This window comes from Pelodiscus sinensis, chromosome Z (genome assembly GCF_052426305.1).
Source record: "Pelodiscus sinensis isolate ZL-2025 chromosome Z, ASM5242630v1, whole genome shotgun sequence".
NCBI classification, from domain to species: domain Eukaryota; kingdom Metazoa; phylum Chordata; order Testudines; family Trionychidae; genus Pelodiscus; species Pelodiscus sinensis.
In genome coordinates this window covers 38,711,282-38,725,933 of record NC_143085.1, presented here as the reverse complement: position 1 = coordinate 38,725,933, position 14,652 = coordinate 38,711,282, and the positions used below count along the sequence as shown (strand labels likewise).

The following is a 14,652-nucleotide window of genomic DNA, read 5'->3' as shown; positions in this document are numbered from 1 at the left end:
ACCTACACCAAATAGGCATACAGCTCCTCTGGACCTGACTGTGTTGCACACCGAGTTGGAGAGGGAACAACGTCCTTGCCACTGTCACTAGCATGGTAGTAAGAGAGAGAAGTTCTCTCTGTGATAGACAGACAGACATGCAGTGGGTTCACCACCACTGGCGCTCTAGCCTTCTCCCTCCTTGCTCCCTCAGTTGCAGGCCTTGTGGGAACCAGAGTAGCCTCTGAGGGCTGGGAAACGTGGATGGTATTTGCCAGTTTTGTTGTATAAGAGGGTCTCCTATTTCACTAAATTTCAGCTAAGGGTATGTCCCTACTGTTCCCCAGACAAGAGTTTGAGTTGTGGCTGGTGATAGGCAAATATGGGGAGGAGGCCATTGGGTGGGGCTTCAAGACCTTTGGGTGTTTCTCTCACTGTCCCCGATGTTGGTTAACATGAGAAACGGTTCTCTCCTGGAGAAAACCTGAACACAAATAATGTGTCTCCATGCAAGTGTCTGAAGCTTTGAGAAGCAGCTGGGCCCTTGTCAGTGGCTGGAAATACCTGAGAGAGAAGAATAGCAACCCTTCGAAAACTAGCAAGAAACAGCATACGCAGCTGCAGGAATCCAGCCTGCCAGTGATTTGGGCCCATGATGACTTCAGCCAAGAACACTCATAAATAGAGACAATTTACAGCACAGGAACTTTCAGACTCTATAGTCATGTGCTGCTGAGGAGATTCTTGGAAACTGCCTGGAAATTTATGAGCTGTTTGTGAATGAAATTCTTGTCCCAACAGCCCTCTGCATTTGTAGAGTCTTCTGGACTGGTGGTAAGTCCAGTGTGAGTAGAAGTATTTTCACCTACATTGTGAGGAAGGGGCCTGTGCAGAGCTCTACCAAACAGAAAAGAAACTTTCCCTTGTTGAACAGGAGGATGGCTCTCCTATCAGGACCATCATGAATTTATGTCACTTTCTATCTGCCTTCCAGTGGAAATCTGCCAGTTCAACCCTGCCCTGCCGCTAGATGAGAAATCGCTTGTGGGTGCCTCCCACTCCTGGGATGTGTCTACACTGGTGGGTTCTTGCACAAGAACCCTTGTACAAGAACACATCCACACAGCTATGTGAATTTGTGCAAGAGCATCCATGGCCATGTGGACGCTCTCTTGCGCAAGAACCCCCTGCCGCGCGTCCACACTGCCCTCTTATGGAAGAGGGCTTACACTTGTTAGAAAAGAGCGTAGCTCTTGTGCAAGAAGCCCTCTCTTCCAACGCTGTACTATAAATCTTCTTGCGCAAGAGCAGGCAAGAAGTATGGACGTTCTGTGGGTTCATGTGCAAGAATGGCCGTTCTTCCGCAAGAGCCCACCAGTGTAGACATAGCCCTTGAGACTCCCCCACCATCTTTTTTTGCATGGTAATATTACCTCAGTCCTGTAAAAGCTAAACGTGACTCACAAGCTCTGCAGCGTAAGGCCAGGGAGTTAAAAAGCTGTAACTGTACAGGCATGAGCAACAGGCACTGTCATTGGGAAGAGTGATAAGAAAACTATATAGCTAGCAACTGACTCTGTCCCAGACATTCCCAAATCCACGGTTTATGAATTCTTCATTATCCCCCATCTGACTATAAGTGGATTCATTCTGCCGAGGGGTATGACCTTCCAGAAACCCAGGGATCGCTCCTCCAAGGGAAGGCTGCAGCTTTTTGAAATACACAGCACGTGAGCAATGTTTTAAAGCAGGCTCCTGGCAGAAGTACTGGGAGTGCCTATGAGCTCCTCTGTATCTAGGGGAGTAGAGGTGAAAGTGTAGGTGGCCTCCTTCCCATGAAAGCCCAGACCAGCTTGAACCACAGTTTCAGCTCCATGCAAATCGTAATAATCAGAGCTTGACAAGCAGCGGCGAGCTCTGCTCGCCAGCCACGCAGTTTGGCGCGCTGCACATGCGCTGACCGCACTGTGCAGCCACACCGGGCTAAAATCTACTCACCACAGGTGAGTAGATTGCCCTAATTGTTGAGCCCTGGTAGTAATGATCCGTCGATTGATGCCAACACATCCAACACTGAATGAGACACGAGGGCACCAGCTCTGGCCTCATGCTGTGTGGTGGGGAGGGTTTTGGAATTGTGGAGATCTTAGACCATGTATCCTGCAGTTCTGTGTTGCTATTGGTTGCAGACAGACTCTTAGGGCTCCACTGTCCAGCAGCCCATGGGCTGGAGTGCTCTACTTCCCCCCATTACAGAGAAGCTGAGTGCAGCGGGCTAGGAGGGCAGTGCAGCGGAGTCGAGCAGGTTGTCAGGCTGCTGCATGGTGAGTGCAGAGAGCAACCTCTGCTGCTGCCCTGTGCCAGGCCCCACATAATCCCACAGGTCCCTCCTGTCCATAGGATGGCTGGTGTGGCCACTCCTGGGCCTCCAAAAGTGAAGGGCCTGGTGTGGCCATGCCAGCTTGTCCTATGGACATGTTGATTCTGGTTGCCAGGGCTTTTCCACCACCATGTTCCCCAGTGGTGCTGCGAGGGGAGAGTGTTGGGGGGAATCTGGAGTACCCTCCTTCACCCCAAAACTTGCCCAAACCTGGGTCCCATCCCACAGCTTCTGCCCTGAGCCAGAGCCCTCACACTGCTGCACCCCGGCCCTCATTCCCAACCCCATCCCAGAGCCTGCACCCCCAGCCAGAGCCCTCACACTGCTGCACCCCAGCCTTCTGCCTCAGCCCGATCCTCCTACTACACTATGAACCTCTTGGCTCCACCCCCACCACATGAATTTAGTTACATGCACCAATATGGAGGTGATTTGTCACACATCCCCTCGGTGTCACACATCACCTTCTCATTGGTGCACATAACAAGATGCAGTCCGCTCAGTGGCGGGAAAAACTGCAGGGAACATTGAGCCCAAAAGCCCTTTATACATTATCCAGGCAGCCTCTGAACCCTGTTCACCCCTTGGGTGAACAGTAGTGTCTTTGAAATAAACTCCTGCTTCCCTAAACATTTCCAGTAATTAGCTACATGGATTAATGTAAATCTCCCACCATTTGCAGGTGATTTGCTGTATACTTCAAAGAGGAATTAAGTCAGTGATATCACTACATTCACAGTTCATTAAAATATTAATTGCTCCTTTTTATCTCTGAATTAACAGAACAGAGTGATAGACAGGAACTGTTTGGTTACATTGTTGACTTCTAATAATTTATACAGAAACTCAAACATTATCTACCAATATGTCTCTCAAGGTTGAACCTGGGTCAGGTTGCTTGCTAGTTGAGTAACCCTTTGTTACAGAAGTGTAACATACACTTCTGTATTCACTTTCTGTACATGTTCATGATTTGATAACATCTCAGAGGGGGAGCCATATTAGTCTGCCACTTCAGAAACAAGAAATAGTCCCGTGACAGCACGTTAGAGACTAGCAAATACATAGAGAGAAATGGTATCACAACTTTCCTGGGTAAAACCCACTTCTTCAGATGAAGTGGGTTGTACCCGCTACAGCTTATGATTTTATATATTTTGGTTGGTCTCTGAGGTGCCACAGGACTGCTCGTTGTTCCTGATTTTATAGACCTACATCTTATCGCCTCTTAGTTACCCCTTTTCTAAATGGAACAGTCTCAGTTTTAATCTTTGAAAGTATAGAAGCTGTCCCATATATGTCTAATCTCAGAAGGAGGAGGGAGTAGTGAGGGCTGGGAGCAAGGACCTGCATTTCCCCCAACCCTCCCTTTGCCCTGCTGTTGCCACTGTTGCCCTACCTCTTGGGTTGGAGGCTTGCCCCTTTAGGATTAAAAATATTTAGGAACAGGGTGTTGCCTGCAGCCATTACCAGGGGCAGGCTTAAGCCCAGCCTTTTGGGGCAGACCAAGGGTGAGTGTGTGTGTTGTATTGTGGTGGTGGTTGTTGTGCATGTGGCATAGTTTTAATTTATTTTATTTTATTTTATTTTATTTTTTCTGGTGAGAGCAGCACATTTGCTATTTGTGTGGTGGCCTATTCGGTGCCTGGTGAGAGCAAGGAAAGGCAGGGGAGGGTTCTTGATAAGAGAAGGTTCTCCCCACCGAAGGTCAAACAAGGGATGTGTGTGATGTGGGATCCTCCCCCCATTATGTGTTGCAGCCCAGGCGGGGTGGCTAATGGAGAGAGTTCAGATGGCATAGTGGGCATTGCGATGAGCAGGGGGAGATAGGGTGGTGGGATTAGGATGGGCCAGCAGAAGGGAATGAGGTTTAGGCAGTTATGAGCTATCCCTTGTTCTGGTCCTGTTCCCGGCTTCAATGACCCTGGGAACTTTAACAGCTGGCTGTCAGGCCTGATGGTGCTGTTGCTGAAAGCCAGGTCGGTATCCCACAAGACAGCAATCATCAATGATTTAATCCTGGAAGAAAGGAGCCGACCTGATCTGTATCACTGCAACCTGGCTGGCAGGGAAGGGAGGTGTTGACCTCTCCCAATTGTGCCCAGCTGGTTCTCAATCAAGCACCAGCCTTGGCTTGGCAGTCAGGGATAGGTGGTGGCGGGTTACCACCTCACCGGCCAGGGCCCTGGTCCAGCAAAGTGCTATATTTGAGTGTCTGTACCTGGTGTTCAGTGGCTGGGATAAGTTGGGTGTTCTGCTTATGTACTGCCCACCTCGCTGCTCGAGACAGCTGAAGTGATTGCGGACATGGCATTGAGGAGTCCATGGCTTTTGGTCTTGGGGGACTTGAATATTCACGTCGAGGCTCTCCTGTCTTGTCCGGCTCAAGACTTTATGGCCACCATGACGATCTTAGGACTATCCCAAGAAATAACTGCCCCCATTCATGTGGCAGGTCATACGCTCGATCTGGTCTTTTGGACTAAAGTTGATAGAGAGTTTGGGATAAAGGATGTGGTTACACTCCCTTTTCATGGACCGATCACTGCCTGGTCAAATTTAGACTATTTGCTGATCTTCCACTCTGCAGAGTGGGGGACCGATTAAGATGATCTGCCCTCAGAGGCTGATGGATCCAGAGGGTTTTCTGAGATTCCTGAGAGATTGTTTCGCCATTATAGCTAGTGCTCCTGCTGATACCCTGGTTGATATATGGACCATCGAGGTAGCCCGGGCAGTGGACATCATTGCTCCTAAGCACCCTTTTTGGGCTAGCTGAACCAAGTTTGCTCCCTGGTTTTCTGGGGGTTGCAGGCAGTGAAACGGGCTGTGCAATGGCTAGAACACCAGTGGAGGGGAACTCGAGCCGAGTCCAATCAACTGTGGGTTAGAGCTGACTGCGAGCCTATTCCGTGGTGGCACTGACAGCAAAGAAAAGTTACTTCCTCATCCTCATCGCATCTGCACAATGCCATCCAACACAAGTGTGTCAAGTGGTGCAAGGCCTCTTACAGCCTGGCCCTTGTGATGAAATGGAGGAGCCCTGAGCAATCCACTGTGAATTGTTTACAAAGCACTTTGCAGATAAGATGGCTCACATCAGGTCTGATTTGGACTCTGGCTGCCATGTAAGTGGGGTTCAGCCCCACACTACCCAGTTGTTTTTCTTTGGAACAGTTTCCATTTTTGCAGACCAAGGCTGTGGACAAGGTGCTTGGAGGAGTGCGGCCGACCATGTGCTTGCTCGATCCCTGCCCTTCGTGGCTTATTAAATAGAGCCAAGAAGGGATAACAGTCTGGGTCCAGGGGATTGTTAATGCATCTTTTAGATCCGGGATGGTTCCTGCCACCTTGAAAGAGGCAGCAATAAAGCCGTTCCTTAAGAAGCCTTCCCTGGACCCACACAGTGTGAATAACTATCGCCCAGTCGCTAATATTCCTGTCTTGGGCAAGGTACTTGAGCAGGTGGTGGCATTGCAACTCCAAGCTTTCTTGGAAGAAACGGCTTATCTTGATCCATTTCAGTTTGGCTTCAGGCCTGGTTTTGGAGCAGAAACCACGTTGGTCGCCCAGGTAGATGACCTACGCCAGGAGATAGACAGGGGGAGTGCATTCCTGTTGATTCTCCTGGACCTCCGGCAGTTTTCAGTGCCATCGACTATGGTATCCTCCTGGAGCACCTGGTGGAGTTGGGTATTGGAGGCACTGTTCTGTAATGGTTCTGGTCCTACCTGTCGTGACACCTTTAGAAGGTGGAGCTAGGGGGCTGCTATTCAACTCCATGGTGATTGTGCTATGGGGTCCCGCAAGATTCTTTCTTGTCCTCTGTGCTGCTTAACTTCTGGGAGAGGTCCTAAGGAGTTTTGGAGGACGGTGCCATCATTATGCAGATGACACCCAACTCTCTTTCTCTGTGACATCTGAACCAGGTGTGGCAGCGACTGATCTGAACCTGTGTCTGGAGGCAGCTTTTGGACTGGATAAGGTCAAATAGGCGAATCTGAATCCAGATAAGACTGAGGTCCTGTGGATCAGGAAACTGTCTGTCTGGGAATGTGGTGTGTTTCCTGTTCTGGATGGGGTCACACTCCCCCTGAAAGAACAGATGTGCAACTTGCAAGTTCTCCTGGATCTTTTTTTAACATTTGAGACCCACATTTCCTCAGTGGCAAAGGATGCTTTTGGGCAGCTTCAGTTGATCTGCCAGCTGCAACCCTTCCTGAATAAAAACATCCTGGCTACAGGGGTTCATGCTCTTGTCACATCCCGACTGGACTGCTGCAATGCGCTCTACGTGGGGATGCCTCTGAAGAGTCTTCAGAAGCTTCAACTGGTCAAGAAAGCAGCGCTTGAGTTTTGACTAACGCTCGTTATTCTGAGCACATTATGCCGGTGCACCAGCAGCTGCACTTCCGGTATATTTCCAGGCACAATTCAAGGTCTTGGTTATGATTTATAAAGCCCTACATGGGTTGGGACTGGGGTATGTGAAGGACCCTCCCCTCCTATACGAACCTGCCCAGGGACTGAAGTCGGCTGGGGAGGCTCCACTCCGTGTTCCTTCACTTATGGAGATACGGTTGACATCTGGGTGGAGCAGGGCCTTCTCCGCCTTCGCCCCCAGGCTATGGAATTCTCTGCCCTGGGACACTGGGCTGGCACCAGCTAGAGAGTTAAGTGACTAATCAAGTAGTTGACTACCCAGTAAGCATATGCTTATCATGTAGTTCAGTCACTGCTTGACTAGCTGCTTTTCACCCCTGCAGAGGCTCAGGAACAGGAGCCGATGCTGGGGTGCTGGTGCTGCGGGCAGCTCTTGCTACATTTCAAAAGCAGAGGCGCAGTCATCAGGACCGAACACAAGCAGAGATTGAAGCATTCCCCACTCTCCCTGGTTTTCTCACTGCGCCTCTGTCTTCGAAATGTCTCTGCCTCCCTCCTTATCAGCTAATCAAAATATTTTAAATAAAATAAATAAATAATCATTTTTGTTGCTGTTTTCTGCATTTTTTTCAATTTTAATCTATTGACACAATGTCTGTAGGGGGCATGAAACATGCAGGCAGTATTCAAGATGGGGGCATACAATGGATTTACATAGTGGCATAGGGGTATTTTTATTATCTTTCCCTTTCCTAATGTAGTTCCCATCATTCTGTTCACTTCTTTAACTCCACTACTTATTGAGCAGATGTGTTCAGAGAACTATCCTCAGTGATTCCAAGTTTTCCTTCTTGAATGGTAACTGCCAATTTAGACCCCATAATTTTGTGTATATATAGTTGCGATTCTTTTTTCCAGTGAGTATTACTTTGTGTTTGTCAATATTAAATTTCATCAGCCTTTTTGAATTAGGGTGTTCATGTTACATGAAGCTGAGGAGAAGGTGCAAATTGTTCTTAAGTACCCATTGTTTGGTTGGTTAAGTCATTAGGCTGTGGAAGGCAGTGTGCTGGCCAGGTGATGTCTTCCTTCAGACCTTTGTGATGGTCCCAAACCTGTAAAGAAAGTTAAGTTCCAAGGCTTCCCTATGGAATTGGCCTGACACAACACAGTGATTTTGAGATTCATTGTCTTTCCTGAAGTGTAACACCCAACATTGGACATGGTGCTCCAGCTGAGATCTCACCAGTGTTGAGCAGAAACAGACTTATGTATGATAGTCCTATGAATACCCCTTCAGAATGGTATTGGCCTTTTTCACAGCTGCATCATATTGTTGAGTCATGTTTACATCATTTTCAACAGTGCCACCGTCTAGCTCAGTGATCACCAACCAGTCGATGGGGATCTACTGGTAGATCTTGGAGCCTCTGACAGGTGATCTTGACTGGTTTGGCCAAGAAGGTATCAAGAGCAACACTTCAGCTGCCCCTCTCTCCACTGCTGTGCATCTCCTACCCTTTGCCTTGGAGCTGTTCCCCTTTCCCACCTTGTATTCTATCTCCACAGAATGGGGGTGGAGGGGTACAACAGGACTTAGGATGGAGTTTGCTGGCTGCTTTTGAGAGTGATGCAGGGTCAGGCAGGGGTGAGCCTGTCTTAGCCCCACTGCACCCCCACCGAGGAGCCACCTATGGTAAGTAGTGTCCAGCTGGAGCTTGTATTCTGAATCCCTGTCCCAGTCATATACCCTCTCCAGCACCCCAAATCCTTGCCCTAGCCCTGAGCCCCCTTATACCCAAACTCCCTTACAGAGCCTAAACCCCCTCTCCTCCAGCCCAACTCCTGCCACAGGCTCAGCTCAGAGCCCCTCTCACACTCTGAATTCCTTAGCCCAAGACCAAAGCCTGCACTCCAACCCTCTGCCCCTGCCTGAATAAAGGGAGGAAGGATGGGGGAGGGAGGGAGGATGGAATGAACAGGGGTGGGGCCTTGGAGAAGGGGCAGGAAGAAGGTGGGCCAAAGGTATTTGGGTTTGAGGTAGATCCTGGATTGCACTTAAATTCAGAAAGTGATCTCAGACTTTAAAAGGTTGGAGACCCCTGGTCTAGCTAGTTGTTCCCCATTTATTTAATTTCATCTTGCAGAATTCAGACCGGTTCTCTGATTTGAACTCTAGGTTTGAATTCTAATCCTGTTTTCCAAAGTGCTTGCAACCCCTCCCAGCCTGGTGTTACCTCGAAGTTGTAGTAACATACTCTCCACTCCATTATCCAGGTCTGAATGGGCAGTCCTGGTCCCAGGATGGACCTCTTCAGGAACCCACTTAATTTTTTTTCAATTTAGGTTTCATGTGCTTAGCTAGCTGCTTTTCAAATTCTTGCTTAGCCCCCCTTACTATACTTTTACATTTAGGGTTTTCCCCCCCAGATTGGGTTTAAAGAATGCACCCGGAAGTCAGAGCACTGGGGGTCTGTGCACACTGGCAGGCAGAGAGGGGCTTTTCTCGCTGCTATGCCGTTCCCATAGCCTGGCTGTCATCTGGCACTCTCCCAGGGCCACACCACAATGGCAAGAGACTTACCACCTACCAGAGCCTCTCTGGCTCAGGTCAGGGGCACCTGGCAGCTGAAATGGAAAATGTGTGCGCCTAGGAGGTGGAGGCAGCAGCAGGGCGTCTGTGTTGTGGCCATGATGCACAGGTTGAGAAGGAATGTCCTTAGGCAGAAGGTGATCAGGATGTGCAGGCATGGAGGGAGCCGTGTGCGCAGTCTGTTCCCAGCGTTGCAGTCAGCTTTGACACTAAGTGGCTCACTTTATTGAGAGGGCAGCAAGGTGCAAATGGCTGAGGCTGGAGCTCCTGCTCTGTCCCTGAGGTCTCAGAGCTGGCTAAGTGTGATTTGCAGGAGGGAGGCTCCCCCGCGCACAGTGCAGCAATTATGGACCCAGATTCTTTTCACTCCATGGATTGAACCTCACACGCCACTTTGAAACTACTCCCCACCAAGTACTGTGGGGCTCTCCATCGCTTGGTGTCACCAGGCCTGCACATGCGAGGCCCCCGAAAGAGAAGACAGCATCTGCCCTCCTAGAACCCCTGCAGCTGCTCTCTGCCAGTTACTCCCTTCCTGTCAGCAGAGGGCAGGGAGAGTTACCTAGGAAACATGCAGGAATTCCAAGACAGCTGTTTGACTCCCCGTTCATGACCCAGCCAGGTTTATTTTGCTTTGTTTAAAGGCAGAACACAGCTGCCTGGCTGCCTGTGCTAGGATGGGATTACCCAGCAGCCTCCGGGAACACACACCCCATCCCTCTGCATTAGTCAAGGAGCTGCCCTTTTGTGAATAAAGTGCCTAATTGTGGGGCGCTAGAGGGTCAGGTCTACATTATATAGGATCCTCACAGCAAACCATCCAGTTAAAAGGATTTTGAGATGTGCTTGCCTTCCTGTTTAGACAGCTGATTCCCAAGGATGCACAGGACCTGCTGTGCTGAGCAAATGAATTCAGGTTTCTGTCTTCTTCCAGGAGTTCTCCCCTTCCTGGGATAGGCACTGAGAGCTGCTTGTGGGGCTATGGGTGTGATCCCCTCTGTCTGCAGCTCAGAAATAAAACCTAAAGGAGAAACTTTTGGGAAACCAGTTCTATCAGTCATGTGCTGCTGTTCAGTCAGCTCCTCATTTTTGGCGGTTGCTTTGGCTTTGGACTGGGCTGATAATAGAATTTGCGTGGTGAAGAGAGCACTGACCTGGAAGTATATTGCTATGGCAGCCTCTGGCTAGTGCAGAGATGCTGAGAGAGGCCAGCAGCCAGTGTCTGCACAGACATGTAACTCCTGGCATGTGTTAGCAAGGTTTGTGAGCTCTTTATTTTGAACATTTGTCCTAGCACATTTTCCGTCTGGGGTACAAAATCAGTTGCTCTTCCTTGTTTTACAAAGTGACTTTTGGTGACCAAAGGCAGCATGGTGACCCCCTAGAGCCGTGGTCCCCAACACGGGCATTTGTCTGCGCCCGCCATTTGTCTGCGCCCGCCAAGTGTTCAGGGCTGGCCTGGCCCCGGGCACGTGGCGCATGCGCGGTGCCGGAGTCAGCCCCGGGCGTGTGGTGCACGGTGAGCGCTGGCCCCGGGGGCGCCGCGGATTCACCCCCCGCGGCGCTTGGGGGGGGGGAGAAGAGCGCCGGCCCCGGGCGCGCGGCGCTTGGGGAGGGAGCGCTAGCGCTGGCCGGGGCGTGTGGCGCTTGGGGGAGAGAGGGGGGAGAGAGCGCCAGCCCCGGGCGCGCGGCGCTTGAGGGGAGAGCGCTGGCCCCGGGCGCACGGTGCTTGGGGAAGGGGGGGGGAGAGAGCGCCGGCCCTGGGCGCGCGGCGCTTGAGGGGAGAGCGCTGGCCCCCGGAATGCGGCTATTGGGGGGGCCCCGCCCGGCGGGCGAACGGCCACGCCCCCTGGCACCCGGCAACCCCAAATGGTTGGGGACCACTGCCCTAGAGTGATGAACGGTACAAGAGTGGTTAGTCAGATGTTGGAGCAAACAGGAGGCGTGGCTGCATGTGAGGAATGGTGTGAAGCTGCTGAGACAGAGTGAGGCCATGCTCACATCCTCCAGCCTTCCAAGTCTGCTGGCTGAGAGAGCTCTCTGGTTCTGGACTTGCATTTGCACTTGGAACACATAAGGCCACCAGTCAAACCAGACATTGCAATCTCAGCCCTGATAATATAAGATTCACCTGTGTTTGTGCAGCACTGTTTTCCAAACTACAGACATCTAGGAGTCATTGCAGCTATGCAATGCACTGAAATGAAGCAGCACAGAGCATGTGTGACACGCTTAGCCTTGAGAATATAGCACTTTAAAGACTAACAAGATGGTTTATTAGATGATGATCATCTAATAAACCATCTTGTTAGTCTTTAAAGTGCTATATTGTCCTGCATTTTGCTTCAACTACCCCAGACTAACACGGCTACATTTCTATCATTAGCCTTGAGAGTAATCCTTTTCAGAGAGGCATGAAGGAGCCTGCAGTGCCACCTATTCCTGCAGCTGGAAGCAGGCTGCAAACAGACTGCTTACTTCTGGAGAAAGGTTTGTTTTTGCAAAAACAGTGTTTGAAGTGTGAGCACTTCAGGGACATGTAGCTCCTTGATGAAGGACTCTAATTGGTGAGGAAGACTCAGGAAGTAGAGCAGGAGAGAGATGCAGAAGCTACAAAGGCTCGCAGCCCTGGCTCCAAATGTTTATTGGCCACAATAAATATTTTCCTAATGTCAGCTCTGCTGTTCTGAGCAACTTCCAGCTGCTCTGCGGATGGATGAGTAACTGGCCTCCCCAGAGTGGTTGGTTATTGAGCATTTTAGTCTCTCCAAGACTTCATATGCATTCACTGCTGCAGTGTAGACAGACCACAGCAAAATGAGCATGAACTAGGCCTTCTTGAAAGCACAAGCCAGAGCCATCCTGCTCAGTGAGGAGGACGCAACTTCATGCAGCAGGGATGTGTGCAGAGAGAAGAGACTCCTACGCTCTGTTCCTGCAGGCATTGGTGTACAGCCAGTTCCCATGGAACTGCAGCATGGGGCACTGTAATAGTGCTGCTCAGTTATGACTGGGCCTGGCAAGACCCCCTGAGTCTCTGACTGCAGGCAGATTTCACAAAGTACCTTTCCTCCTTGGGTTGTGGTTAGTCCTTAGAGCTACTGCTATGTAACCTGTACAGGGGGAGAGAAAAATTGGGGTAGGGGAAGAAAAGCAAAAGAGTAGAGAGCGATTCCCATGCACACACACACATGCACAGATAAGCTTGTGTGTCCACCATCAAAATACCTTCCAGGTGGGTTTTTATATGCCTTGCACACACCACACATGCGTCTGCACAAATGCACATGCTTGGCAGAGTTAGGGACTGACATAGTGTTTTGCGTAAAGACCAGGGTGGTTGTTCTTGCAAAGCTCCGTGAGTGGGACATGGGTTGGCACAGCCTCTCTCCTGGCTTCTTTCACAGTCAGTTTCATTTCTGTGGCGAACCCCAGGGGGCAGATGCAGTGAACAACTCCCTGTTGTCAGTCACCAGACAATCTATGTTCCAAGTGACTGGCCCACTCCAGAAGGCATGCACATAGCTAACAAGATTTGGGCAGCTCTGTGTGTAACATCTGTGCAAAGAATGTCATATGGACAGGGGGTGCCACAATTGCGCATAAGGTAACTTGTTAATACCTTTCCTAAATCCACTCCCTCCGTGCACTTACACAAACACACCACACCTTAGGAAAGTATATACCAAAATGTGTGTTCAAAGAGTATTCTTTAGGAGACAAAGTCAAATGCTTGAAAATGAAAAAATGCCAGATGTCTGCACAATTACTGCTGTTTCCGTCGCCCGTCCAGTCTGAAGGATTTGGCACGTTCAGTCTGGAAAGCAGTGTGGTCCCTTGAGATTTGGCTTTGTTGGCAGCTCTGCTGAGTGTCCATGTGCAGCTGCAGTGACCTCGCAGTGAACTACATGAGTGATAGTTGCCTTTGCTGGTCAGGGTTTGAGGCCATGGGTAGTAACAAAAATGGTGAAATGCACAGATATACAGTGCACTCTGGACAATCTGGGATGCTGCTCAGACCTTCTGTCTCATGACACAGTGCACTCTGCTGCAGGGGAGTGTGTGTGGGTCTTGTGTCCTCCACACTGTGGGAGATGCTGTGTTTAGTTAGAACATCTAGGTCAGTCACTAAACAACATTAAACAGTTCTAGGTTTGGGGTTTGATAACCAGAGACCTCAGTCTGCTTGGTACCATGGCACGAACACCAGTGAAAGTTCTTTTCAGCTTTTATTGAAGACACAGGAAAGACAGAAAAAAGAGTCCAGACATTTGAAATGTAAAGTATTAAGCCAGGCTTTAATTACCAGCTTCCCTTCTTCCCTTTGCCTTTAGCTGGAGTAAGTTTTTAAAAGAACAACCCCTTGTTGGACAGTTGTTTAGATGGTATCAAAGACAGTAAGAACTGTTTTTTTTATCTGACGAGAGAAGAGGTTAGTTAAGATGGGCTAGAGCTGCCAAGTCCAATGCTGTTTCCTGAGAGGACAAAACAAGATAAACACACAGAATAAGGAAAGGAAAGGGAGAAGGGGAAGGGTAAAGGAAGGGGGAAGGGGAAAAAAACCAGCTTTTGTCTCTTGTGTTGAGTTTCTCTTACAACCACACTGCTTGGAAAAATACAGGCCTGGTACTGGTTTTACAGCCACTGTGAGACCTGGCAAACATGTACCAGATTGTGTAGGACATTGCTTCTGCCACCTCCTTTTGGTCAGAGGCTTGCAGCAATGTTGTAATATACCGTGTTGGCTGACTAAGCCAGCCTTGTGCTAGACAGAAGGAAAAAGAGAGGAATTGGAAAAAGAAGAAATGAGATGGGGGAGGAAAGGACGCATGGGAGGTGGGGAGGGAAGAAGTCTCCCATCTGAGCTGATGTTTGGGGCTCAGCCAGGGTCAGCGGAGGTGGCAGTGACATCCGGGTCTGGCCTGCACCAAGAAGGTGGAGGGGGCAGCTGGGATGGAAGTTCACTCCTCCCCCTTCTCTCTGCTTCCAGTCAGCCAGCGTCAGCCTCCACCTGTGTGCTTATTTTTCACTCCAAAGTCTTTATTAATAAAAACCCAGAGGGAGGGATGATGGGCCTAGCAGGGAGGCATGAGAAAGGCACTTGGCAGGTCTCCACGGACACCTGCATGGCTATAGGGAGTAGGCAGAGGTGTCCGACCCAGACAAGGCCAGCTGATGGCACTGCAGCTTGTAATAGGCCTGAGTAGCAGACTGAAGCCCCCACTGGCTGCAGTTCCCATGAGGCAGTGTTTCCTAGTGGGTAGAAGATTGGATTGGGACTCAGAAGAGAACTCTGTTCCCTGCTCTTTGTCTCAGT

General features: G+C 49.9%; 1 protein-coding gene across 7 annotated transcripts in view; it reads left to right on the top strand.

The window, feature by feature from the left end:
- TTC28 (tetratricopeptide repeat domain 28) overlaps positions 1 to 14,652 on the top strand; it is a 585,613-nt gene that overhangs the window by 508,055 nt on the left and 62,906 nt on the right. The gene's annotated exons all lie outside the window — the stretch shown is intronic.